The sequence below is a fragment of the Leptodactylus fuscus genome, chromosome 2, assembly GCF_031893055.1.
Source record: "Leptodactylus fuscus isolate aLepFus1 chromosome 2, aLepFus1.hap2, whole genome shotgun sequence".
In the NCBI taxonomy this organism is placed as follows: domain Eukaryota; kingdom Metazoa; phylum Chordata; class Amphibia; order Anura; family Leptodactylidae; genus Leptodactylus; species Leptodactylus fuscus.
This window is the reverse complement of record NC_134266.1, coordinates 224865780-224891584: the sequence shown is the minus strand read 5'-3', so window position 1 is coordinate 224891584 and position 25805 is coordinate 224865780. Positions and strand designations below refer to the sequence as shown.

The following is a 25805-nucleotide window of genomic DNA, read 5'->3' as shown; positions in this document are numbered from 1 at the left end:
CAGCCATTAACATGCTAGTCTGTGGTCCTGACTGACTATACAGCCATTACACGCTAGGCAGTGGTCCAGACTGGCTATACAGCCATTACATGCTAGACAGTGGTCCTGACTGACTATACAGCCATTACACGCTAGGCAGTGGTCCTGACTGACTATACAGCCATTACACGCTAGGCAGTGGTCCTGACTGACTATACAGCCATTACACGCTAGGCTGTGGTCCTGACTGACTATACAACCATTACATGCTAGGCAGTGGTCCAGACTGGCTATACAGCCATTACATGCTAGACAGTGGTCCTGACTGACTATACAGCCATTACATGCTAGACAGTGGTCCTGACTGACTATACAGCCATTACACGCCAGGCTGTGGTCCTGACTGACTATACAACCATTACATGCCAGGCAGTGGTCCTGACTGACTATACAGCCATTACACACTAGGCAGTGGTCCTGACTGACTATACAGCCATTACACGCTAGGCAGTGGTCCTGACTTGACTATACAGCCATTAACATGCTAAGCAGTGGTCCTGACTAACTATACAGCCATTACATGGTAGGCTGTGGTCCTGACTGACTATACGCTTCTTATGTAAAGTCAGGCCTTGGTGCTCCAGCCATTTTGCCCACTGTTTATCAATTTTTTTTTCTATTGCTCACCTCTTAATATAGAAGTTCTGTTCCATCAATATAATAACACTAATAGTTTTGATAATTTATCTAACTGTGGATCCCATCTGAATCCATTGTCACACTACACCACACTTGATATAATACCTGATTAACTCCCACCCCCCATCAAACATTACTAAGAAACCCCCCACTATTGGGTCATTTGGAAGTGATACTCCATATACTCTACTTACAAGGTCTCCATAAGGGAGCCTTCAAACAGAGTATACCCTCCGCTCATTCTGAAGGTAAAACACGCGTATCACATTGAAAGCAATAGGGAAAAAAGCCTCCCATTGATTTCAATGGGGAGCGCTCATATGCCGGCACCCATTCAAGTCAATGGGAGCTGGATTTTACGCACTCATTCTGAATGTGTTTTACGTTCAGAATGAGCGGAGCGTATACTCCGTGTGAAGGCTCTCTTACTCTGACAAGGCCCCACAGTGCCAAAACAACTGCAAGACATAAGCCTCCTACTTCAGGCATCTAGAGCATTGAGCTGCCTCCCCCTATCGTCCACACCACCTTGGGGGTCTTTTGCCCCCTTTTAATCCCATTGGTCTCATTGGAGGAACCACTACATGAAAAAGTCGTGTGCCCTTTAGCGACGGTCTTTACTTCTAGAAGTGAATATTGCCTGTGTGAAGGAGATGCTAGTTCAGCAGCAAAACAACAAATGTTTTTCCATGTTGTGTGAGTGATGCCAGATCAGATGCAGATTAAACTAAGGAGCTGAATTCATTGTCATATTTATGGACGTATTCCTAGACTATTTTATCTGATTCCTTACGACACTGCTAAAAATATTTACCTGCAGATGTGAATATTGCTGTGAAAAACTACAGACTGCCAATGACATTTTGACACTATAGTACTTCATCATATACAGGGTTTAATACCGTATACATACATAAAATGGATTAACCAAAAGAAAAGGGTAAGGGCAGCACAAGAATGCATACACGTCTGTAGGTAGGAAGGTATGTCGCTGGGTACAGACTGGGTTTCCATTTGGATTTTCACTAATTCTTTCTTTGGACTTCAAATAGGAGATGTATAAAAATACAACGTAAGGGCCAGCTCACACGGAGTAAAATGGCGTGTATTTTGGAGTGTAATTTTACACGTGTAAAATAAGACTCCCATAGACTTCATGTAAAAAAAAAAAAAAAAAAAACCACTCCAAAATACACGTGTAAAATGTCATTTAAGTCAATGGGAGTCTTATTTTACACGTGTGATATTACACGCCAAAATACACGCCATTTTACTCCGTGTGAACTGGCCCATATATACGGCTGTATTTTTGGTCCTTGTCCTGTCATCTTATTGAGTATTTTTATGCATTTTTTTTTAGCTAGGGATAAAAGCTCTTGCTCTATCTTCATGCAGATTCTCTCGGAAATTCCCATAGAAATGTATGGGTGGCAGAGAAAAAACTGAGTAGGTATTTTGTTTATTTTTTTTTTTAAATCTATACATTTACTTGAACCTGGTCTTACGCTCTCTCTCAAGGGCTTAAAAATATCTATGTGTTGGCTGTATTTCCAGGACACGACTAAACTGACAGCATCATAGTAATTTATGATCCTTCAGTAATACTGTGGCTTTACGGGCCTGAACCCATAACAACATGTGAGTGCAGGACAGCAGAGTCGCAGCAGTTTCCCATGAATATGTTTCTTTGGATTTTCCCATAAACCATTAGCCTATAAAGCTAAATCAAACATAGCAATGTATGTATAGCTATGCCTATGAAGAAACCAAGCACCACCACAGACACATATAGAAAGAATGAGGCTGCAGTATAAGGTTTTACTAAAATAAATGTCCTTCACTACGTGTAAAGGTGGCAGCGTTAACATGACAGAATGCAGAAGTTATTAAGCTGACGGCTAACCACGATCTGTAATGTTCTCCATAATTAAATATGCAGATCTTACAGGGAGACGAATCAAAGCAGAGCACATTCATGTTGTTACTGAGACAATTTGTTCTACACAAGTAAAAATAGCAGAGCACGTGCACGAGCGATTGTGGTAGAAGGTCTGATCCGCACTGTAAGGCAATGGTTCACATGTTCAGGATTCTGGCAGGCTGTAGACATAGATTCTGTGCCCAAGCCCTGTCAGAAGCTGCTGACATTCAACAGTTAAAACAAGTGGGAAAAAGTCTCTGTGGAACAAACTTTTTGCAGACTGTAAATTCCACCAAATGTTCATTATTTGTGCGGTTTCTGCACAGAAAACATTGCACATTAGCTCCCCTGAATTACTAATCTAAGTATGAATCCGCTAGTACATCTGTGGCAGAAATCAGTTTAATGCCAATTGCACATGACTGTGTGCTAGCTGCCGGCCGGGAATGAATGGCACGGTTGGCACCCAGATGTCATTTATGTGCTACCCATGCGTCGGCCGTGCTTCTGCAGACTTGATGAATAGGAGCCGCGAAAGCACAGCCGCAAAAATCAGAGAGCAATAAGACCTGTTCCATATTTTGTGGCCCAGACTCTCGACCCGCACACGGGACCATGTAATTCACAGCCATAGGCATAGGCCCACATAAATTAATAGGTCAGAGTGCTATCCAGGAAAAGGTCAGAGTGCACACGGTCGTCTGCAACGGGCTTAAGACTGGAGCCCCACGTTGCAAAGACGCAGTATTTTGACCACGGAAAAAAACACTGCGTTTTGCATTAACAGCCAAGTGGTTAGGATTCAGGCTAATCCCACCCACACATTGAGGGAAAAAATCTGCAGCAGAAAATCGCAGCATGTCAATTATTCCCACAGAAACGCTGGTGTTTTCCGTATAGGTAGAATAGGGACAGAAAGTGCACAGAGGAAATCTCTAAGGACTTGCTATGGAAATACAAAAGTAATAATAAATAATAATAATAATGTGATTCTGCCACTATGTGTGGCCCTACACTAAGCCATGTTTTACAGAATCCCTTTGGAAGACTAGAAAAGTAGTGATATCGTACATCTTAGTGCATTTCTGTGTGCTCTGTGACATCTGTTTCATTTCTTTTTACACGTGTAAAAAACACGTCAAAATACACGTGTAAAATGTCATTGAAGTCAAAGGGAGTCTTATTTTTACACGTGTATTTTGCCAAAATACACGCGCGTTTACTCCGTGTGAAGGAGCCCTAATGCAGTCTATTTTTCAGCATCACGTATCAATGTATCTGTAAAACACACAGATTATGTTTTTTCCCCACGCATTGACTTCAGTAGCATAGACAAGTGCAGGGGGGAAAAAAAAAAGTAAATACCACTAATTTCTAATCTGGGGAGTATAAAGTCTTATTGGTTAAAGGAGATATCCATTTTATTACCATTAAAAGCCTACCCATCACCTGGGACTTCCACAGATCAGCTTGCACAGTGCGCTCAGTGATGCTTACAAACTGCAAGTCCTACTTGCTCACTTGCCGTACAAACTGTAGTAGTGAGTGTAGGTACTGCAGAACTGTCCCATTGAAGTCTATGGGGCCTAAGGATAGACCCATGTATAGTAAAAACTGGATAATTTTTTTATGTTTCATGACTAATGTGCACCCTGCTCATTACTTCTGAGGAGAGCCCTGTAGCAGCCCCAAGTCTGTGACTTGAACCACAGTCATGTGACCCAGAGGGTGAATCAGAGGGGGTGGACAGGACACAGGAACCAGAGCTCTGCCCTCTATGAATGTACATAACGGGGTTCTGAGGAATACCTCAACCGTGGCAGTGAATTCAGTGATAAGCATGGTTACTCCACGGGCAACTCCTTCAAAGGGAACCTCACACAATGAAAATGCAGGGTGATATAGAGCAGGAGGAGCAGAGAGATATATTTATTTATTTGCAGTATAAATGGTCAATTATTCATTAATTTCCCTTTAATGCACACTTACCAGAAGAGGTGAACGGCTTCTAAAACACAGGAGGTGCAAAACACACTCACTACCCGTATTTTTCGGACTATAAGACGCACTTTTTTTCCCCCAAATTTCGGAGGAAAATGAGGGTGCGTCTTATAGTCTGAATGTGGGTGGAGGAGTGGGTTTGCAGCATGGCTGCGCTACTGCCACCGCTGGTTTTCTTCAGCGGCAGTAGCGCGGCAATCCACAGGCCCCGGCAGCTAAGACAGTCCCCGGCATCTGCTGTAATAGACCGGCGGATGCCGGGGAGTGTCTTAGCTGCCGGGGCCTGCAGATTGCCGCGCTACTGCCACAGCTGGTTTTCTTCAGCGGCAGAAGTGTGACAATACATCCGCCGGTCTATTACAGCAGATGCCGGGGACTGTCTTAGCTGCCGGGGCCTGCAGATTGCCGCGCTACTGCCGCTGAAGAAAACCAGTGGTGGCAGTAGCGCGGCCATGCTGCAAACCCACTCCTCCACCGCAGGTCCCGGCAGTCAGTTAGCCCCCCCCCCCCGGCCTCATACCTTTAGTGATGCAGGCCGGCTCCTGCACGGCGAGGCCGCAGGAGCCGACCTGTTCCGATGACAGCCGGGAGCCTAATGAAGGCTCCCAGGCCGGTCATAGATATATATTACTATCGCGGCTGGTCTATGACACTCCGCGATAGTAATGTATAGAATCTCCCATAGACGGCAATACACTTGTATTGCCGTCTATGGGACTTGCAATCAAATGATTGCAGGTTCAAGCCCCCTAGGCGGGGGATATTAGAATAGTAAAAAAAATAAAAAAAAAACACTTAAAAAAAATATAATAAAAAATAAAATAAATAAAAGTTCACCTCCTTTCCCTAGAATACATATAAAAGTATAACATTACTGTGAAACATATACATTAGGTATCCCTGTGTCTGAAAATGCCCGGTCTACACCTGGCCCCACAAAAAAAAAAACGCCCTATACATCCCCGTACATCTGCAGGGTCACCTGTCAATGTGGCCTTGCAGCTGTTCCAAAACTACAACTCCCATATATTAAATATTTTATCATTTTTTGCCTGAAAATTTTTTTTCCCTATTTTTCTCCTCTAAAACCTGGGTGCGTCTTATAGTTCAGTGCATCTTATAGTCCGAAAAATACGGTACTTGTTTTTGCACACACTAAGCCACTACCTCTGCCGCTTTTAGCTTAGTAACTCTTGCCCAGTAAATTATAACCTAATCCAAGTACCGGTACCTTGGAGAGGCGATTCTACAGTTCCCAAATATACTTCCATTCAGCTTTGCAGCCTAGCAACACAGGGTTCTGTTTCTTAAAACCTCTAGTGTTTTTTGAAGAGGTCTTTGGTTTTTTTTGCACAAATTGCCTCAGGTTTTTTTTTTCTGCCTGAATATCCTATCCTACTAATATTATGTTTGTGGGTATGGATGTTTGTTCCTCAATCACGCAAAAATGGCTGAACGGATTTGCGTGAAATTTGCCACATACATAGATAGGAACCCCGATTAAAACATAGGCTACTTTTTATCCCGGTAAATGACATCACTACACGACCGCAGTGAAGGAATTTAGGTTCACGCAACACTAAAGGACCTGTGATGACATCATCACAGGTCCTTCAACCATTCTAGGACAGGATCATGCTAGGCAGTGGGCGGAGCTACACTATTTTGTGGGCGGAGCTATATAGGATGAAGCTGGACAGTGTGAAAGCTGAAAGAAAATGGAGTCTCATGGAAGATCATGAGACTACAGAACATGCAGTCTGTGTGTGGGCAAGAGGAGTATATCGGGTGTAGCGTTTCAGTGAGGGGAATGTGTTGTTCTGCCTTTGATGGGGGAGAACTTTGGCACATTTCAGTAACATCCATTCAGCCCTTTGTAACACAGAAGCTGCTCACACACTGACATAAGAACACCCCTATATTCCAAATGGCCAGATGTAGCACAGCTTAAGCAGCGCTATAGCACAGCTCAGTACGCTCTTCATATGCAGCGATGTAGCAGAGCCGAGACGCGGGAGCAGGCTGATCATCCACAACAATTGGCTAAATATAAGCGGCTCAGCGCCAACACCAACTCGCAAAGCTTTTTACCCCCTTTGGGTCAAACAATTACCAAGAGGAAAAAAAATCTGCACCGAAATTAATGAGATTGAGAGTCTGGCATTTTTTGAGGAGGGTTGTGGAATCCCCCTTCACCTTCAAAAAGCTCTGTGTGAACACACCCTAGAGTCAAGTTTGTAATCTGCAGAATTCCCTCTACAAGGTACCTGCTGAGAGACTCCCTTTAGAGTGTTAACACTCGACTCTGACACTTGATAATCCAATACGTTATTTAAAAGCATCATGTGTAATCCACAAATGGACAACTAAAATAAGAAGTCCTTCCCTTATCCACATGTACAATCTACAACACACACCAGTAGGGAATACATACAAATGAATACACTTGACACTGATGATGTCATATAGGCATATACTGATACACACAACACCATGTACAAGCCAGCTGGGACTAACACCCCACATGTATTACCAGGCATGACTTCCTCAGGTTAACTGCCAGCGATCAGCAGGATACCCCCTGAATTTAGCGTACTGTTGGCTTTTCAGTGCTGGAGATACTGGTGCCGTTAGTTTCACCACCGATATCTCCCCACTGTCAGAACGGCAGGCATTACAGCTCAGCGTCATCGCTAAGGTTGTGAGGTTGCCTCATTAGAGAAGCCAGGGAAAGAATAAAATAAGCAGAATTTCACAGGAAGGAGTTAACATTTGTTAATAAAGTATATTAAAAATTTATTAACACACCAACGGAAAGAAAAGCCAAACTTGTGCAAAAGTTTAGCTACAGTTTAAGCAACAAAATATTTGTAACAGTCTTACAAACCAGGTCTCCTCTCTCAGAATCTGATTCTCAACTACTCAAATCCCCTAGAGAAGCTGCTGAACGACGGGGCTAAATTTAGCAGTGTGAAGAGAAGAGCTGGAAAGCAGAAATATGATTTTTCATACATTCATTTATAAGCTGCAAGATATTTTCTAAATGAAAGATATCCACAATCTCAACTCCCCCCCCCCCAGCTCAAAAATAGAAATCATTAAGAGGGATCATTTGCAAGAAATAATTACCAATTACTGTGCATGTAATGCTTGGCTCTCAAGCACCTAGGCTTATACTAGAACAGACCAAAGGAGAGCTAATCCATAGTACTCCTGACTCCAAGTCATTCTCTATTACAGAGCATCACTTAGCTCACACTAAAGGAAGACTAAACATAGACCGCACAGAGGAAAACACAAGCATATCCCAGAAAATCAGCCAATAAACTATATATATTTTTACATACAAACACTCTTTTCCCCTCCTTCCTTCAGTGTCTTGTCTATGTGGCTACATTCACATCTGCACTAGCCTGTCCGTTGTTCTGGTTCATCTGAGACCCGGAACAACGGAGAAGCAAGCCACTACAATAGCGGATATACTGTATACGGAGCCCGACAAACCACGCTGACCATAATGGGGTCCATTATTTTAAAACTGAAATCAGTGGAGGATAAGGTTGTACGTGCAGGAATTTTTTAGTCCGTCTTTTATATATGAACAGTAAGGGTGAATATAGGAAACCTTATTATACATTCTATTAAAGAAATCAAGTTTCTTTCTCCATTTGTTAGGCTGATCTCCGCCTCAATTTCACTTAGACTATTCATATACAAGCCCTACTCATTTCACACACAGAAGTCTATGGAAAAGACGAGGTAGCTGTTAATTTATTTACTGCCGCACTGTGTGCAGTGGTAGTCTTAGAGAGTTCCCTCACAATGTAGCGCACATTGCATCTTTTCCAGTGGCCTTTCTCTTCCCCTTTCCCACTCCATAGACTTCTATGTAGAAAGTAGCTCAGTCTGAAAAGCGGATATGAACACATTTCTTTCAACAAGGTATTTTATAGCCACGTATTATACATTTACAACAAGATATTTTATAATTGAAGTTATGCTTCAACCCATCCACTCTGTCCTGTCTACTGAAGAATAAAAATATTGTTAATATCTGGCCTTTGCTTTATCCCTACCCCCTCAACGAGTCTGCAGTAATAATACAGTGGAGCACATCTTCAGATTAATCAGTGTGTTGTCTCAAGTAGAAAACCCAACGTACAGACACTCAGAGGTGGGTAAGAGTACCTCCTCTTGCATGCCCTCATCTTTTATTTCTTGGTTTATTATTTCTTTAAGGGGGTGGGCAGAGGAAGTAGTTTCTTTGACCAGCTACATGAAATTTGTCTGGCAGCATAGGACAAACTGGTGTCTATAGTCAGGAGAAACATGGTTCAGATAGACCTATTAAATTCTATTCTACCTCTTCCCTCCAACTTCTGAGAGAAATAGAAGGAAAAAATTATCCAAAAACATACTATTGGTTGGGAGGGGCCACCGACCACAGAAGATTTAAGCTAGGGTTGCATGGTAACATGGGTCAAAAGACAAAAAATTCAACTAATCTCTATGGTGTTGCAATACAGCACCATGCTACCGACTTTTTTTTTTTTTTTAAGCCATAAATTTCAATAAAAATCACATGTGGGTGAAAGTCACATGCTACATAGCCCAAACCTCACTGTGTTTTTAATGCCATAAACCAAGATGTAAAGTTGCAGAAACGGAAAACATGTTGGAAAAACCCCAAATAAACATATAATGCACCAGAATTAGTCTGAGCCTTCATTCAGCTCCACTGGCAGATTTCTGACAAAAAAATTGGAACAAGCAGCCTACCACTACCTGATGAGTGGGGTCCCTGATATCGATCAGCTGCTGGAAGCTGACACATGGTATAAGGCTACACTACAGTGTACTAACCCTACGGACACCGTAGCAGTGGTGCTGGGCACCTCAGCTCTTCTCCTATTCACTGGAAAAGGATCATGGCTGCTTCCGGCTGCAGCTGAAACAGCTGATAGGTGAAGGGTTGGGGTGTCGTAGCTAAAATCTTTGACAGAATTGACATGCCTGGAAGAAGAAAAAAAAAAAAAAAAAAAAAGTTTGCACAGAAGAACACGAGCTTTTAAAGTCCAAACCAAACGTATTTTACCATGAAGTGTTGGGCAGATTCCATGCTGAAAATCCACAGTAACCTGTAAGGTCTGATATTGTATCAAATCTATACTAAATGAATTATCAATTCATAGTAATTCTGTGTTACACTTTAATAACACTATAATACTGCAATAAAAGGATGTAAAAGAGCGAATACTAAAGGATCTATGGGTATGTGCCCAAGGCAAGTTATGAGATGGCAGCCTTCTTCAATCCACTGACTTTAGCTACCAGTTCAGCTTCCGTTTCAGGATGTATGTATTATTTTGACAGCTGATGATCTATAGCAGGTGCCTGTCTAGCCAAGGAAGACTAATCCTGATAACTTGCACAGGCATCACGGTGCTTTCGGCCAAGCTGAAAAAAAAGCAAATCCTCAGACAAGACAGTTTGGTTTAGACTTTTTTTTTTTATTTTTATTTTTTTTTAAAACTTACTAGATTAAAAAAAAAAAAAAAAAATTATGAAATGAATGTCACCAAACTAGTCTAACAAGCTTCGTATGTTTGCAGGACGATGCTAAAAGGACATGCACTTTACGACATAAAGCTAATAGAAAGCTACATGCCCTAAGTGTTAAAGGCGTTGTCCGGTTTCAGACCAATATTGAGACACAAATGTTATAGTTTGTATAAAGAGTTCTAGAATTTTCCAATATACTTTCTGTTATCGTTTCTCGTGGTTTTCTAGATCTCAGCTTACTTCTAGTAAATAAAACTCAGTCCACAGTCATGTGATGTATGATCCATGGTAGGGCTGGGCACTTAATCAAAAAATAACCGAAACCAACCATCAATCCATTGATTATTTCATTATTTGCAAGCTTTTGTCTTCTGGCTTGGACGTCTTTGGTCCAAATTACACTGAACAGCCATTATTAATAATATAAGTAGTGAAAGGCCACGGGGGTGAGCAAAAAAAAAAAAAAAAAAAGGCTACTCACCTCCCCTGGGCTCCGGTGGGTTTCTGAATAAGGTCAGAGAACACGGAGGCTGACTTCTTGACAGTGTGATGCAAAGATGACGACGTTTGCATTACATACTGCCGAGATCCAATCACAGGCTTCAGTCGTCTGATGTCATTCACAAGGCCTAAACATGACCAAGAACAGAGTCAATGGAACTTTTTTTTTTTTTTTTTTTTTAAGGTTTGCTCAACGCCTGGGCCTCTGCTAAATATACTCTAGAGACCCTAGAGTATAATAATAGAAGATCTGGTTTACACGTGTTCGCTGAGATGAAACCACTGGACAAATTTTGCAAGGTTTTCCCAACACCTACTCATACTTTAAAAACAGGCATGGCCTAATTGTGAGGGAGGTAAAATATCCCATTAAGGCTAAAGCCCCATGTTGCAAAAAACCTTTTTTTTGTTGCACATTTTGCTGCGGTTTTGAGCCAAAGCCAGGAGTGGATTGAGTAAAAGGTAGAAGTATAAAATCTTCCTATATATACCGTATTTTTCGGACTATAAGACGCACTTTTTTTCCCCAAAATTTTTTGGGAAAAGAAGGGTGCGTCTTATAGTCTGAAGGTGGCGCCTGGCACCCGCTGTACTAGAGAGGCGGAAGCCGGCAAGTGATAGACGCCATTACAGGTGCCGGGGCCTGAGACATCGCTGCGCTCCTCTGCCCTGCATGAAGCCAGCAGCGGGAGGAGTGATGCTATTCCGCTCCTCCGTGCCCCCGCCGCTGGCTTCATGCATGGCAGAGGATCGTAGCGATGTCTCAGGCCCCGGGGTCTATCCCTCCCCGGCATCCGCCTCTCTAGTACAGCGGATGCCGGGTCAGTATCCGTGGCCGGTCCCCACCGGCCCCGTACCTGTAAAGTTGCAGGCCGGCTCCTGCGCGGCGATATCGCAGGAGCCGACCTGTTCGGGTGACAGCCGGGAGCCTAATGAGGCTCCCCGGCCTGTCACGGCTATATTAGTATTGCGGCTGGTCTCTATGACCAGCCGTAATACTAATAGACAGAATGTCCCATAGACGGCAATACAGTTGTATTGCCGTCTATGGGACTTGCGATCAAGTGACCGCAGGTTCAAGCCCCGGGGAGGGGGGGAATAAAATAGTAAAAAAAAAAAAAAAGCTTTAAAAATATGAAATAAAAGTTCTAAATCACCTCCTGTTTTTTTTTTTTCAATACAAGGTGATCTAAAAAATAGATATCCCCCAAAATGGTATAACTAAAAATTACAGCTGGCCCCGCAAAAAAAACACTATGCATCCCCGTACAGCTGCAGGGTCACCTGTCAATGTGGCCTTGCAGCTGTTGCAAAACTACAACTCCCATATATTAAATATTTTACCAGTTTTTGCTTCAAAATTTTTTTTCCCTATTTTCCTCCTCTAAAACCTGCGTTTGTGCGTCTTATAGTCCGAAAAATACGGTACTCCATTTCTTTTGTAGCCATTCTTGGTTTTGGCTCAAAAAAACCGCAACAAAATCTGCAGCAAAAAAAAAAAAAGCTGCATTTCCGCAACGTCGGGCGTTAGGCTAAGACCCCACGTTGCAGAAATGCAGCTTTTTTTTTTGTTTCAGATTTTGCCACGGTTTTTTGAGCCAAAGCCAAGAATGGACACAAGAGGAATGTGAACTATATAGGAAGCTCTGATACTTCTCCTTTCTGCTCAATCCACTTCTGGCTTCGGCTCAAAAAATCACAACAAAATCTGTAACAAAAAAAAAAAAAAAAAAAAGTGCGTTTCTGCAACATGGGGCCTTAGCCTAACCGCGATTTTGATTTAGGTCAGTCACCCAATCCTAGTTCAAGGCTATGTTATGACATATTTGTGAGCTACCTGTGCCTGCTACTGACCTATTTATATCATTAGTGAGCCCAAGCAATAAATGGACAGGAATAAGACTTGTCCTGAGTTTTGTCCCGGAGCTCATGACCCCCTACGTGGACCCATAATAATACAGGGGTATATGGGACTAAATGAAAATGATAGGTCAGTGTACAAGCTGTTCAATAGACAGCTAGCACACAGACAAAATACAAATTATTGTGCATGGAACCTAAGGACTAGTTCACACGGGGATTCTGCGTGTGCACATTCCGTCGTGGCTTTCCGCTCCGGATTAGGCCCAAATGAATGGGCCTAGACTGGAGGGTGGTGTCGTAAGGCGGATGCCGCAGCTGAATCAGCCGCGGAATTTACCTGAAGAAAGGGCGGCTCGCTACTTTTTTCCGCTAGCGGGAACAAACCGCTAGTGGAAAAAAGAACGTTAGCGGTCTACATAGACCTCCATTGTGAGGGGGTGGATTTTGAGGTGGATTCCGCGACAAAATCCGCCCCCTCTTGCCCCTCTTTCAATTTCTGTGCTTTGTATTTTGTCCTCCCCCATACAAGTCTATGGTGCAAAGGCAGCATTTTGATGTATAAAATTAACATACTGTAAGGACAAGAGTAAATTAAATGTCAGTTACTTTGATGGGATTGTTAAATGATGCCAGGGCTGTAACAGTCAGGACCAATTTTGGCTGGAATTAGAGGAGAAATGGGGAGAGGAAAAAAAAAATAAATAAAACACACCTCACAACTGTCCCATTTATTTCATTGGGCATCAGGCAGATTTTTTTCTTCTAGAGGGAAAAAGAAGTGCCAGGATTTATCTTCAAATGAATTCTACCTTGCAGATCTTTGCAGAAATTTTAAAGGGGCTCTATCAGCAAAATTATGCTGTATGAGCCCCACATATGCGTGAATAGCCTTTAAAAAGGCCATTCAGGCACCGCTAATCTTATTTTAAACCCCGCTCCCGTTTTAAAGTAAGACTATAAAAACATATATGTAAATCATACCTTTGCATGCACAGGGGGCGGTCGTGCACGATCCGAAGTCATCTTCGGTCCCGCCTTCCAGAGACGTCCTCCTGTCCTGGCTCTTCTCCGCCTTCATCTTCTGTTCTTCCGGCGGGTTGCATTCAAATCCAGTGCGTGCGCAGTAGCGCTCCCTCCGGAGCGCTACAGCATGCGCGCCGGCGCCATTTTTGTTGTAGTTCTAAGTATCCCTTAGAACTACGCGAGCATGCGCAGTACGCTCGCAAACGTCTTCACTCCGGAAGAACAGAATATGAAAGCGGAGAAGAGCCAGGACAGGAGGACGTCACTGGAAGAAGAAAGAAGAGGAAGTAGGGACCGAAGTTGACGTCGGATAGTGCACGACCGCCCCCTGTGCATGCAAAGGTATGATTTACATATATGTTTTTATAGTTTTACTTTAAAACAGGAGCGGGGTTTAAAATAAGATTAGCGGTGCCTGAATAGCCTTTTTAAAGGCTATTCACGCATATGTGGGGCTCATACAGCAAAATTTTGCTGATAGAGTCCCTTTAAAGGCGGATTTTGCCTCACAAACTGCCTGTAAAAACTGTTTGAACTTACCCTAAATGAATCAGAGGATCTTTACAGCTTCTGATGGACCATGGCTGTCAGCCATTTATAAAGGAGTCCAGGACAGATCAGGATAACATCTTTAGAAAACTGGGGAGCTGGAGTCTGGTTTGTCCCATAAACTCCACAGCCCGGCGTTTTTTTTCTGGATCAGTTGAAAGTACTGCATTTCCGTAACATGCGGCCTCAACCTTATATGGCTTGCAAACCTTTAACTACTGCGCAGAAACAGGTACAGTCTGTATTTAGGACGGATTTCCATCACCGCAAGAATGGAACCAGCAGCTAGACCCCTCAGCGAGAGAGAGACAATCATCGGGTCTGCAAAACACCATTTACTGAGGCTTTTCATCAGTTTTAATGAATCCATATTGTACTGCAGCTTTTTCTTCACACGTGCCACCTTGTCAGGCCATCACTCTCCTCTGAGGAGTCTGACACAAGTCGACAGCTCTCCGGCAGCCAGTAGGTTCACAATGTGCCCTGCTTGTTATAGAGGCTGCAGGCAAAGAACTGGAAAGCCTCCAAGGTATTTCTTACAACCTGTTCTGATGGGACCAGAGAAGTGCTTAATTAAAATGGTAAAGCCATGTAGAAGCAGCAGATACACGCCGCACACACACGCACACGGGAGGCTCGTGCTGTCTCTTCCTGACATTAAATAACGCGGATGCTAATAATGGCAGCAAGTGGAGGGAGAATAAAAAAATAAAAAAAACGTATTCACATCTAATAACCCGGATGCACTGAACGGTAAAAACACTATAAAGTCATCTGGTATATTTGCAAATTTTTAGCTGGAATAATGAATTGCAATTATCATTTCTCTCCAACATCACAAGAAATCCACAAGTAAAAACTACTCAGCCTATGTCAAGTTCTTTTATAGTCATATTTATTTACAAGTTTGTTAAAAATACATCTAAAAATTCTACCTGTAGAAAACGTCTGACCCAAGCCGGGTCTTTGATGCACAACGCCTATTAAAAAATTCAGGATGTGCAAAGTTCATACATATCTTGGTCTATATAGCACTAAATAGCTCAAATACCTTCATAATCCAGGCCCAGTAAAGATTTGCATCACACAGTAAAAAATAGGATGTATGGATGCATGTTCAACTACTTTAGTAAAGAGTAAAAAAAAAAAAAAAAAAAAAGTCTGCAATCTAATTTCCTATTAAAGGGTGTGATGAACTCTGCGCTGCGCAATTGCTCCATTATTTCTCTCAGAAACGTATGAATAAACTGGGTCTTGCCAGTAAAGGGTACGGGCTCTGCAGACTTATACAGTGCCTAGAATATCAGAACATGTGGGGACATCACCCATTGTGAGGAGGAATGGTAACACCCAGCTGACAATTTACCAGTAAGGGAGCGTTCACACTACCGTTGGTGTCCGACAGCTAGTGTCTGCTGCTAATGTCCGTTCAAAATCTTGGGGAGACATTAGCAGCGGACACTAGCTGCGTCCGTGACATTTTGCATAGATTTAAATGGAGATCGGGTGCGTTCTTTTACAGTCTGTGCCTGTCCTTAACTGTTCGTTCCCAAAGATGTCCGACTTTTCAAGCGGACAGAAAAACCTGACAGCATAGTGCAGATACAAAGCAGCTAGGCATGAATTATCGGCGACTGGATTGTAAGAGGTAGGAGTGCCCTTACTCATGAATACACTGGACTCCTAAAAATGCATTTGGGCTACTCTCTAAACGCCTCTATTATCAAAAGTGCACAATATTTTTGGCCGCTGTTTTCACTAACAGGAGAGCAGACCTGTGCCCATACTATGCTTCTATGAACCGCTACATACTCTTAAGTCTGATATTGAGACAACAGGTATAGAAATTGTAGTGTAACAGCCTCACATAGCTGTATAGACTGTTTCTAAACCATCTCACCAGCCCGTGTAAACGTGCATCCAACCGGCTAACAATGAAATGTTCACTGATGACTGAATACATGTTTTTATGCGGCATAAAACGCACAGAAACATGGATGTGCTGCCAACAACGATAAAACCGTATGCACCAAAATGTAATGTAAATGGGGTTAAATGAGTGCCAATGGACAAGTCAATCAACCCATGTAATAGAGCCTCCAGGCAAATGGTTATTCGCTATTAAAAGGGGTTGTCCAGGAGTTTTATTTTTCTCACTTCCTTTTTTTCAAGTAGGAACTGGGGGGTTCCAGGTTTGTTCCAACCCCAGGTCACATGATTGGCACCAGCACCTGGTTGCCCCACCACATTTGTTCTCAATAATGGTTACCTGTGCTATGGGGGCCAGCAAATGTCAATAAAGCAATCCCCCATGAAAACAGAAGAGAATGAATGTGGTAGAGTGACGGCGCCAATAAAGCGGCCTGGAGTCAGAACAATCACAGAATAAATAAATCCCTAGAGAAAATAAAAACTAAACTCCCTGGAGAAGGCCTTTAAATCATTTGTCAGGTCCACTATATGTAAGTGGTTGAACCCATGAGTTTAGCTTACCTCACACACATGGACTGAGAGCTTTGTCTCTATACACACACACACGTACAGAAGGCTGACAATCCCTCTGTGGGATGATATATATAATACCGAGACGCATAAATAATACAAGTATATTACACCAAGTTCAGCATCTACCAACTCCCTCCCAGACACAGACAAGGCAACGCAGTAGACGGGAAGCATCCATTTTAAGCTAGAACCCCCTTTAAAAATTAACACCACTTGGTAAAATGGACCTAAATATTAAGCAGTGTACTTGGCCCCTGATAAATGTATCAAATACAAAGAGGATTTGCAGACCCAGGGCTCAGAGATGCCTCGCAGCACAATAAGCTCCTAATCATATTAAATCAGGCTGTGTCGGCTATCTGACAGAGCAACACTGGCCAGAATACATAGAGCTGCCCAAGACGACGGCATGTAGGGCTGAATATTAGAATACGTGTAGGATCCAGAAACCATGACACCAAATTAAGAAAAAAAATGAAACACAGTTCACCATAAGGCCATAAATGTAGATATCCATGTATTTTGACGTAAGGAACAAAACAATCCTCGGACCTTATGTGGGTAAGGCAGTCAGCCTTGAAACGCGTAAGCCGAGTTCACCACGGGCCTCTTGTGCAGTCTTTTATTAACATGAGGATTAAAAGTTAAGTTTTACTGCTACGTTTCTTTTGTCTATACACTAAATGAATTGCTAGTTTCAGAAATTTAACCTTAAAACAATAAAAAGTATACATTTCACATAAAATCTGTGTACATGATTCGCATTATGCTATAAAGGAAGAAGGGCGCAGGCTCAACTCATGTGACAGATGGCAGCATTAGTTTTCCTTCTGGGATATAAATTATATATAAACTAGCCTCTGCCTGTGACTTCGTCTGCGCGTTGTTAGCGTCAATGATCTGCCTATATTCAACAAATTGCTGCCATCGACGGTTTGCCTGGTCCAGTGTTTCAGCAGCTCTTAAGCCGTCCTGTTGCTGAACTTGTTCCTCGCTCCGTGCCTGTGATTGTTGCAACATCTCAGCAGCTCACTGGGACACCATATAATGAGAGTGTTATTGGTGTTGATGATCCACCTGCTCCAACGTTTGGGCAGCTGTCAAGTTGGCCTGCCGCTGAACTCGTTCCTTGCGCTGTGCCCATGATTGTTCTGGCATCTCAGTAGCTCGCTGGGACGGCATATAATAAGCGTGTTGTTGGCACCGATGATCCCCCTCAGCTGTGCTTGACGAGGACTCTGTTGACTTCTGATTTCCTTCATAGCTCTTGTTGTTCTAGAATTTTGCAACAAACTAGATTTTGGTTTTCCCGGCATGTTTAAAATTAGCAAAATGCCAATTTGGATTAAAAGTGTTTTCCCATCCAGTGTGTCAGCACTGCCAGAAGCAGATCATATATTATGCAAATACATGTACATAGTGGATTGAGGGTTAGCTGAGTGTTTACATATACAGATAACAGACCTGGCTTTATCAGAACCTGAGATAAGCTGCTGCAAGAGCAGTGTAATATAGAATATAGAAAGTGAACATAAATTCATAACAGTCGTGAAGCCATGTCATTTACAGGGATAAAAAGTAGCCTATGTTTTAAATGAGGTTACAATCTATGTGCCAAATTTCATTCAAATCCGTTCAGCTGTTTTTGTGTGATTGATGAACAAACATCCAAATTTTCACATTATAAAAAAAATAAATAAAATAATAAATAATATAATATATAATATTAGTAGGAGGAAGGATAGGATAGGAAGTAGGATGGTTCGGCATATGAGAATACACTATTAATGGGGTTTGCCGGGATTTTTTTTTTTTTTTTATCTTCCATGTTTAATCATAAATATAAAGGAATTTTTGTAATATATTTGTTGCACTTTGGCCATGTGATCAGTACTTTGGTTCTTACTTCCAGCTGTGATGTCCTCCCATAAATTGACTTGAAATCTATTCCCTCAATGTTCAAGACATCATCAGTGACATTCTGGACCATCGAGTCCTTGAACCGAGCAGATGCATTTCATGCAGCGTACACAGAATGTAGCATTTCATGAGCATTAACAGCTTCCCAAGCTGATGTGACACAGGCCCGTCACTGGTAGAGAGTCAGGAAACACATACTAGTGTAAATGAGGAGGGTCCACAGCACACCATGGTCCCTTTTCAGAAAGTGCCAAGGGTAGAGAGTAAAATTGGCAGTTGCAATAATTTTTGTTCAAAGTGGTGTTTAAAAAGTCACAAACACAAGGTTTGCACCATTTTTACCCAAAATACTAACTGGCAAAGGGCAAAAATAAATATGCGCCAATGGAAGGGATGGAAAAGAGTGGTCAAAACGCCTCACAACAAGAACAAAGCTCGGAATAGAGATGCACACTCGCTAAATGGAGAAAAGGGGAAACACTGAAAATGTCCATCGACACTGCTACATTTTTTTTTTTTTATATACACACGTACAACAGATAATACACAGGTTTTGCAGATTTACGAGTCAGATAAATGCTTTCAAGGACACATTCAACTTAATGTAACTTCTGACGCACTATTAAAAGGGCCAAGAGTCTCAGATCTTTAAAATTAAGATGTTAACTGCATAGGGTGATACAGATCTAACCATTGGCAAAGTACTGCTGACATAGGCAAGGATACAGAAGTTGAATAGCAATGCATTTGAAAGTCAGTTATCAGGGTGGTGGTGGGGGGTGCAATGCAGAGTCACAGCTATTATCATACTCATTCCTGCTGAACTGACCCCCACCTTCCCCTCCCCGCGGCATCATTTCAGCAATGGCATGGCACCCGCACCGCTCACTCAGCTAGGTGCTGCTATTAAACTTTATTTTTCTTGTGTAACTGAGGTTTACCATCAGCATGGCACAAATGCTCTATGCCATTAGTTTAAACAGGAAATATCTGACCACAGGTTCCCATTAAGCACAATGAACAACACGTATAGCATCCACAGCACATTCAGCCTGTAATAGAATCAACAAGTGACAGAACGTTGATTCCATACTTACAAAAACAGGATCTAAAGTAGTCTACTGGAGAATCCAAACCACTCGACGTAGAGACGACTTCATTCAACCCAGCAAAGTGGATAATATGCTTAGCCTGTGGAGGATGAGAAGAAGGCCTTACTGTAACACACAGCTCTACATGCCAGGCACAAGCTAAATCTATTACTAGAGAGCAATGATCTCTGTTCCACTATACAATTCATCCTCTCTGTGAAGAAATAAAAAACAAGTAAAAAGTAGTATGTGAGCTGTGCTGTAACTGTAATGGCGCAGGGGTCACCAGAGCGGGAACAGAGCTAGGTGCCAAGATCACTGGTACTGGTCCTAGCTTTATGAAAACCATATATTTATATTCAATATAGCTAGAAAGAATATTTTGTTTGCTATAGGTAGGGCAAATATAGGCAGCCTTGTCTGGTCTTGGTAATATAGCACATGTGGCGGCCATACTTCCAAGACCGACAGACGCTCTGTTGATCTGAACTCCCTGCACCATAGAGATTTATGATGCTCTAAGTTGTAGCTTAGCCTGTCCTGTACTAACAATCATTTGACCTGCGGTCTGGCTCCAACTCTCAGCATTATAATTCCCTATGATCCAATGAGTTCAGTTCAGCTGAAAGATATCTGGATCAGAAATGCTGCTGTCACCCAGACCATATTACCGTAATGACACATCTGTCTAAATTGGCACTTCAAGTGATTTCCCAGCTCTTATCCCCTATCCACAGAAACCACAACATGACCCCTACTCTTCACTTCTATGAGACTCACTTGGCTATCTTCACCACTCCCATAAGATTGAATGGAGAAGAGGCCAGACATGCACATCATTGCTCTGTGACACAGAGGACTTGGGGTACCTGCTATCATACTGTAGTCTGAGAGACCTCTGGTGATCGCACACGTTTCCCCTATTCTATGCTGTACCTGAGAATCATGAGCATTTTCCAATTTGTGGTTTTATGGGAACCTCCTACCCTAGCGGGGAGATCAATGGTACCAGATGTGACATTCAGCAGAACCAGAGCGATGAGCAGTGTCACAAGGCAAAGTGTACAATTCATCTGTTGTAGCTGAAAGCCAGGGATTCTTGGGCTTTAGATTCTCACTTTCACCATGTCCCAGGTCTAAGGGAACGTTCTTACAAATAAAAATACATGTTAGATAAATTCAACACGTATTTGCATTGGAAGCTGACGCTCCGATTTCCGGTGTAGTTTTGCAGTTTACACTACTGCACATCCTCAAGCAGCTCAGCCCACGTTCAATAGAGTTAATCAGATTGCCGTTTGTGTGTGGAACCGTGCTAAGAATGGATATGTCATTATTATTATTATTATTTAATAGGAGCTTATGAGTACATTTAATGAATTCCCAATGCATATTGCAAAGATGCAGTGGAAACGCAGTGTGCAAGGTGCCTACTGTATGCTGCCCTCACGGAGGGACTCGAAGTAGGCGATGGCTTTGGTGCCAATAACCCCTTTGCAACAAGAGTCTGGGGCTGAAGTAGTCATGTGACTATTGAACCCAACACATCAACACTGTTCTATACCTCACACACTTAAAGGGGTTGTCCAGAGACTTTTTAAAACTCCCTTCTGGGATTCTTTTTCTTTAGAAGCTCAGGATTCAGAGCTGGTCCAGACTCAGGGTCACATGATAGGAAACAGCAGCCAGGTTGCTCCGCCCTATTCCCATATTCATTGGGTTTTACTATTACACTGATGTATACTGCCATCCCCAAAAGGTAATAGCAGTAAATATGCAAGAGGAAGGCAGAACAACTCAGGTGCTGGTTCCAAACATGTGCCCTGATTTGGAACCATCAGTTCTGAAGAAAAAGAACTCTGGAGGAAGTGGGTTGTAAAACGTCCCTAAATAACCCCTATTATGGTGGACGGAAGCACCATTCACGTCCTCTGACATTGGTAGTATTACATTCTGCTAGAAAGCCGACAGTGTGCTGAGGGCGGCCCTTACAGCTCAACGTCATGATGACACCAAGTTGTAAGGCTCGTCCTTCTGACAGTGAAGGGATATTGGTGCAAAACTAAGCCACAATATCTCTGGCACTGGGGAATGCAGCACACGGTCAGCTTCCTGGCGGTATATAATACTGCCGATGTCAGAGGACATGAAGGGACCTCTTTAAAAGGGGTTATGACATAAAATTATTTATTCTCTATCCATAGGATAGATGTGAAGTACCTAATCTATGGGGGTACAAGCTGAGACCCCACTGATACTAAGAACAGGGGGTGTTTTCCGTCCACTGCGCATTCAGCCTGACCAGTGGATAGAGGCCTTTCATTTGGTGGCCAGACAAGCTCACATGTCTATGCACTTTAAAGGGAGAGCTAGAGTGATTTATGTCAATTATCTCCCTTGGATGTGAATGGGAGCAGCGTCCAAGCGGCGCCCCTAGGGTCAGGCGAAATGCACAGCAGTATCGTCAGGATTGGAGGGGGTTTTGAAAGTCAGGAGATAAATACTTTTCATGGCATATATATTTGCTTCTGTTCACACTTCTGCATGAGGCACTGTCACATGTTCCATCACTTTTGATCAGAAAAATAGCTACCTGTTTACTAATGAAAATGAGGATAGAACCTGCCAGATCCTTTGTAAGTCATATGATGGATATAACGCTCAATATTCTTTCCCTTTACCTGCTCCGCTGATGGGACAGCCATGCTGAAAGAAAACTAATGTGAACACAACCTTAAAAGGGTTGTCCAGGATATTTCGTTTTTTTTTTTTTTTTTAATTATTATTTTAGGCTGGGAGAGGTGAAAAATAAAACAAACATACTCACCTGCCTCCCAGCACGGTTCCATACTGCTGCTCCGATGTATTCTTCATTCAGTGGCCTCGGCAAAGGATATAGGACATCACTACCTGAGACGTCCCGTGTCCTTTGCTTAGGCCAGTGATTGACCTTAGCAGTCACATGAACACTGAGGTCACTCAGTGACCTAAGGAATAGGACAAGGAACGTTACAGTCAGCGAGCATTTCTAGCAAAAGACAGCCAAGTAGCACAACTGGACGGTGCTAGGAGGTGCAGGAGCATCCAGGGACAGGCGAGTATGCCTTGTTTAGTTTTTTTCACGTTCCCCGACCAAATTAAAAAAAGTTATTTCTGGATGACTCCTTAAATGTTTTTTCTCTTTATGTTTTTGTAATCAAGCAGACTTGGAAAATCCCTTTTAGAAACTAGTGCAAGGATTGGGCAGTACTCTACAGCGCTGGAGTCCTGGGTTCAAATCCAGCTAAAGACAACAGTTGCATGGAGTCTGTATGTTCTCTCTGTTAGATTCCTCTGGGTACTCGGGTTTCCTTCTGAACTCCAAAGACATGCTGATAGGGAATTTAGGCTGTAAGCCCTATTTGGGGCATTGAGTGATGGCAATATCTGTAAAGCGCTGCCGAATATGTTGGTGCTAAGGTATGAGTAGTGGCTGGCCACTGCGACCAATCAGACTCCAGCTCTCATTTCTGACAGGGCCTTAGGGGGATGAAAGAAGGAACCTGATTGGCAGCTTTCTGTGACTACCCCCATGCTACTTGTAGCAGTGAGAGAGTCCTAACAACAAATCTATATTGGCTTTTAAATGTCCCAATCCAGGTGGACACGTAGAGGGAGCTGCCCCGGCACACACTACCCGTCCACTGTGTGTGTGGTACCGCGTACATACAGGCGTCATGCCTTGCACTTGTCACCTACCTGTTCCTTCCCTTCCTGCGTCCTCAGGCTGCGCACAGGTCGGCGGCTCCGGGCTATGAGCGTGGAACTAAACGTGATGAAGAAAGCTGTGTGATGGGAAGCAGGGGTAAAATGACATGGATGCCTCTGCCCTCCCTCCAGCCCGGTCAGCCCCGGCTATATGAGAGAGGAGGAGGGGAGCCCGCCGGAGACACACGCGGGAGGCTGGGGGGCATCACAAAGAATAAGAGCGGAGAAAACGAGGGATGGGCGGAGAGAAAAGATGAACGAATGAAGAAAAGGAGAAAAAAAGAGAAAGAAAAGAAAAGGAAAAAAAGGAAATGAAGGAAGGAAAAAAAATGTCGAGACCCCTCCTCCTCCTGGCAAGCTACGTGCTACGTCCGAGCGTGCTGACGTCACGCACTGCGACCTACGTCACCACCCCCATAATTCCCTAGGAATCGCTAGTTCCATTCGAGGAGAGGCACTTGGGAACTGACGACGTGACCACGTGACCTAGACTTGCCTGTATCACGTGATGACTTGTTACCGGAGAAGAGGGGTTACACAGTGTGCAGTTTGCTTGTAGAGAGAAAGGGGGCGCTCTTTATAGACATGTACGTGGTGACTTCCAGCTTCTGTCAGTGCTCCGCACAGCTGTGAGTAGAAGGTTCAGTTTCACGAACACACTTTATTAAAGTGATCCACTGGGAATGTGGCATAGGATAGACCATCGGCATTTAGGGTGTCCTAGAGGTAAGACCCCTACCATTATTCATGGCCTGTTCTATATAGAGCCAGCAGGTTACCATCCATGAGAACCTGCTGTATAGTCATAGGATAGGCTGCAGTATGAGATCAGCGACACCCCCACAATAAGCAGATGGAAGAGTCCAGGGTATAAAACAGAAATAGGGGTTCAGGCCGTAAAGTTTCAAAAGTATCAAAAAATATTTTAAAAAATATAAAAATGTATAGAAATTACACATATATACATATTTATACATACTAAATTAACATAAACAATTGGAAATGTCTGAGCAATAAAAATCTGAAAACATTTATCCCATACCGTGGCTGGCATAACAGGGAAACCATCAAAATTCACAAACTGACATTTTTTGATGTTTTACCTCCCCTAAAAAGATGAATAAATAGCAGGGCTAGGTGAGCATGACCTAAATACAAATCGCTTAATCCGGGTATTTTACCCTGATTATGATTAATGGTGGTTATTTAGGTCACGCCCCTTTTAAACCGTGCCCCTTTTAGGCTAAGGCCCCATGGGCCGGAAACGCCGCGCTTAAAGCACTGCGGGAACAACCGCGGTGTGAACGCATCACGGTTCTTCCCGCAGCGCTTTGAAATGAAAGTTCACAGAGTTTTCCTCAGCAGACTTTCTGTTACAATTTTATCTATGGGAAAGCCATTGGCGTTTCCGTATGCTGTGATTTTCAAAACTGCAACGGTTTTGGAAATCACAACATGTCCGCGCTGCGATTTTTTCTGCAAAGTGGGCATGGGATTCACATGAATCCCATCCACTTTGAAAGGACTGTAAAACGCAGCGATTTTTCCCACGGCATTTCCGCCATGGCCAAATTGCGGCATTTCCGGCCCGTGCAGCCCCGGCCTTACTGTATGACTGTGTTGGGAGAACCTTGTGAGAGTCATTCGAACAGAACATGGCTGAACCGAAATACTATTATACTCTGGAGCCCAGAAGAGGCGAGTAACATGTTTGTTAGGGCCCCTTCACACAGAGTTTACGCTCCGTGTATTCTGTACATTTTACACGTGTAAAAATACACATGTAAAATGTAGTTAGCCATTGAGTTCAATGGCATGTTCGTATAACGCGCATCTTTTTGCGCGCGCAAAAATACGCGCGTTATACGAAAAAGCCATTGAACTCAATAGCTAACTACATTTTACACGTGTAAAATGTACAGAATACACGGAGCGTAAACTCCGTGTGAAAGGGCCCTTATGTTTGATCACCTCCTCTGAAGCATTTACATGGACATGTATAAAAAAGTTAATATGTGTCAGAATGTAGAGACAGAAAGAAATTTTTTAAGTGTAAAAGTATAAAGCATAACAAAAACTACATAATTTTTGGTATAAACTATATAATAATATATTTATTAATGATAATAATAATAATACATTTTATTTATATAGCGCCAACATATTCCGCAGCAGTGTACAGTTTGTAGGGTTCAAGTACAGACAAAAAGATACATTACAAAGAAATAGTCACTTCACACAATGGGACTGAGGGCCCTGCAAGAGCCTACAATCTATGAGGTAGAGGGGGTGACACAAGAGGTAGCAGGGGCGGCATAGGAGGTAGCATTGCTCATACAGTGGTCAGACAATTTTTTGTAATAGAGGTGACTGTCATTACATAAACATAAAACTGTATGAGCCGCCACCAGTCGTGCCCTACATTATTATTCTGATTTGTAAAG

The 25805-nt window shown here is 42.8% G+C and overlaps 1 protein-coding gene across 4 annotated transcripts in view; it reads right to left on the bottom strand.

Annotated features, from left to right (window-relative positions):
* The window catches only part of R3HDM2 (R3H domain containing 2), a 100620-nt gene extending 76865 nt beyond the window's left edge, over positions 1-23755 (bottom strand). For 2 of the 4 annotated variants that reach the window (XM_075265736.1, XM_075265735.1), the window contains exons 1-2: positions 23353-23754; positions 19621-19714 (exon numbers count right to left, since the gene is read on the bottom strand). The gene's annotated coding sequence lies outside the window, so the exon portion shown is untranslated. Of the gene's footprint in view, positions 1-19620; positions 19715-23352 lie in introns of all 4 variants that reach the window. The other 2 variants (XM_075265733.1, XM_075265737.1) reach the window with 2 other exon arrangements.
* Positions 23756-25805: the final 2050 nt, after the last annotated feature.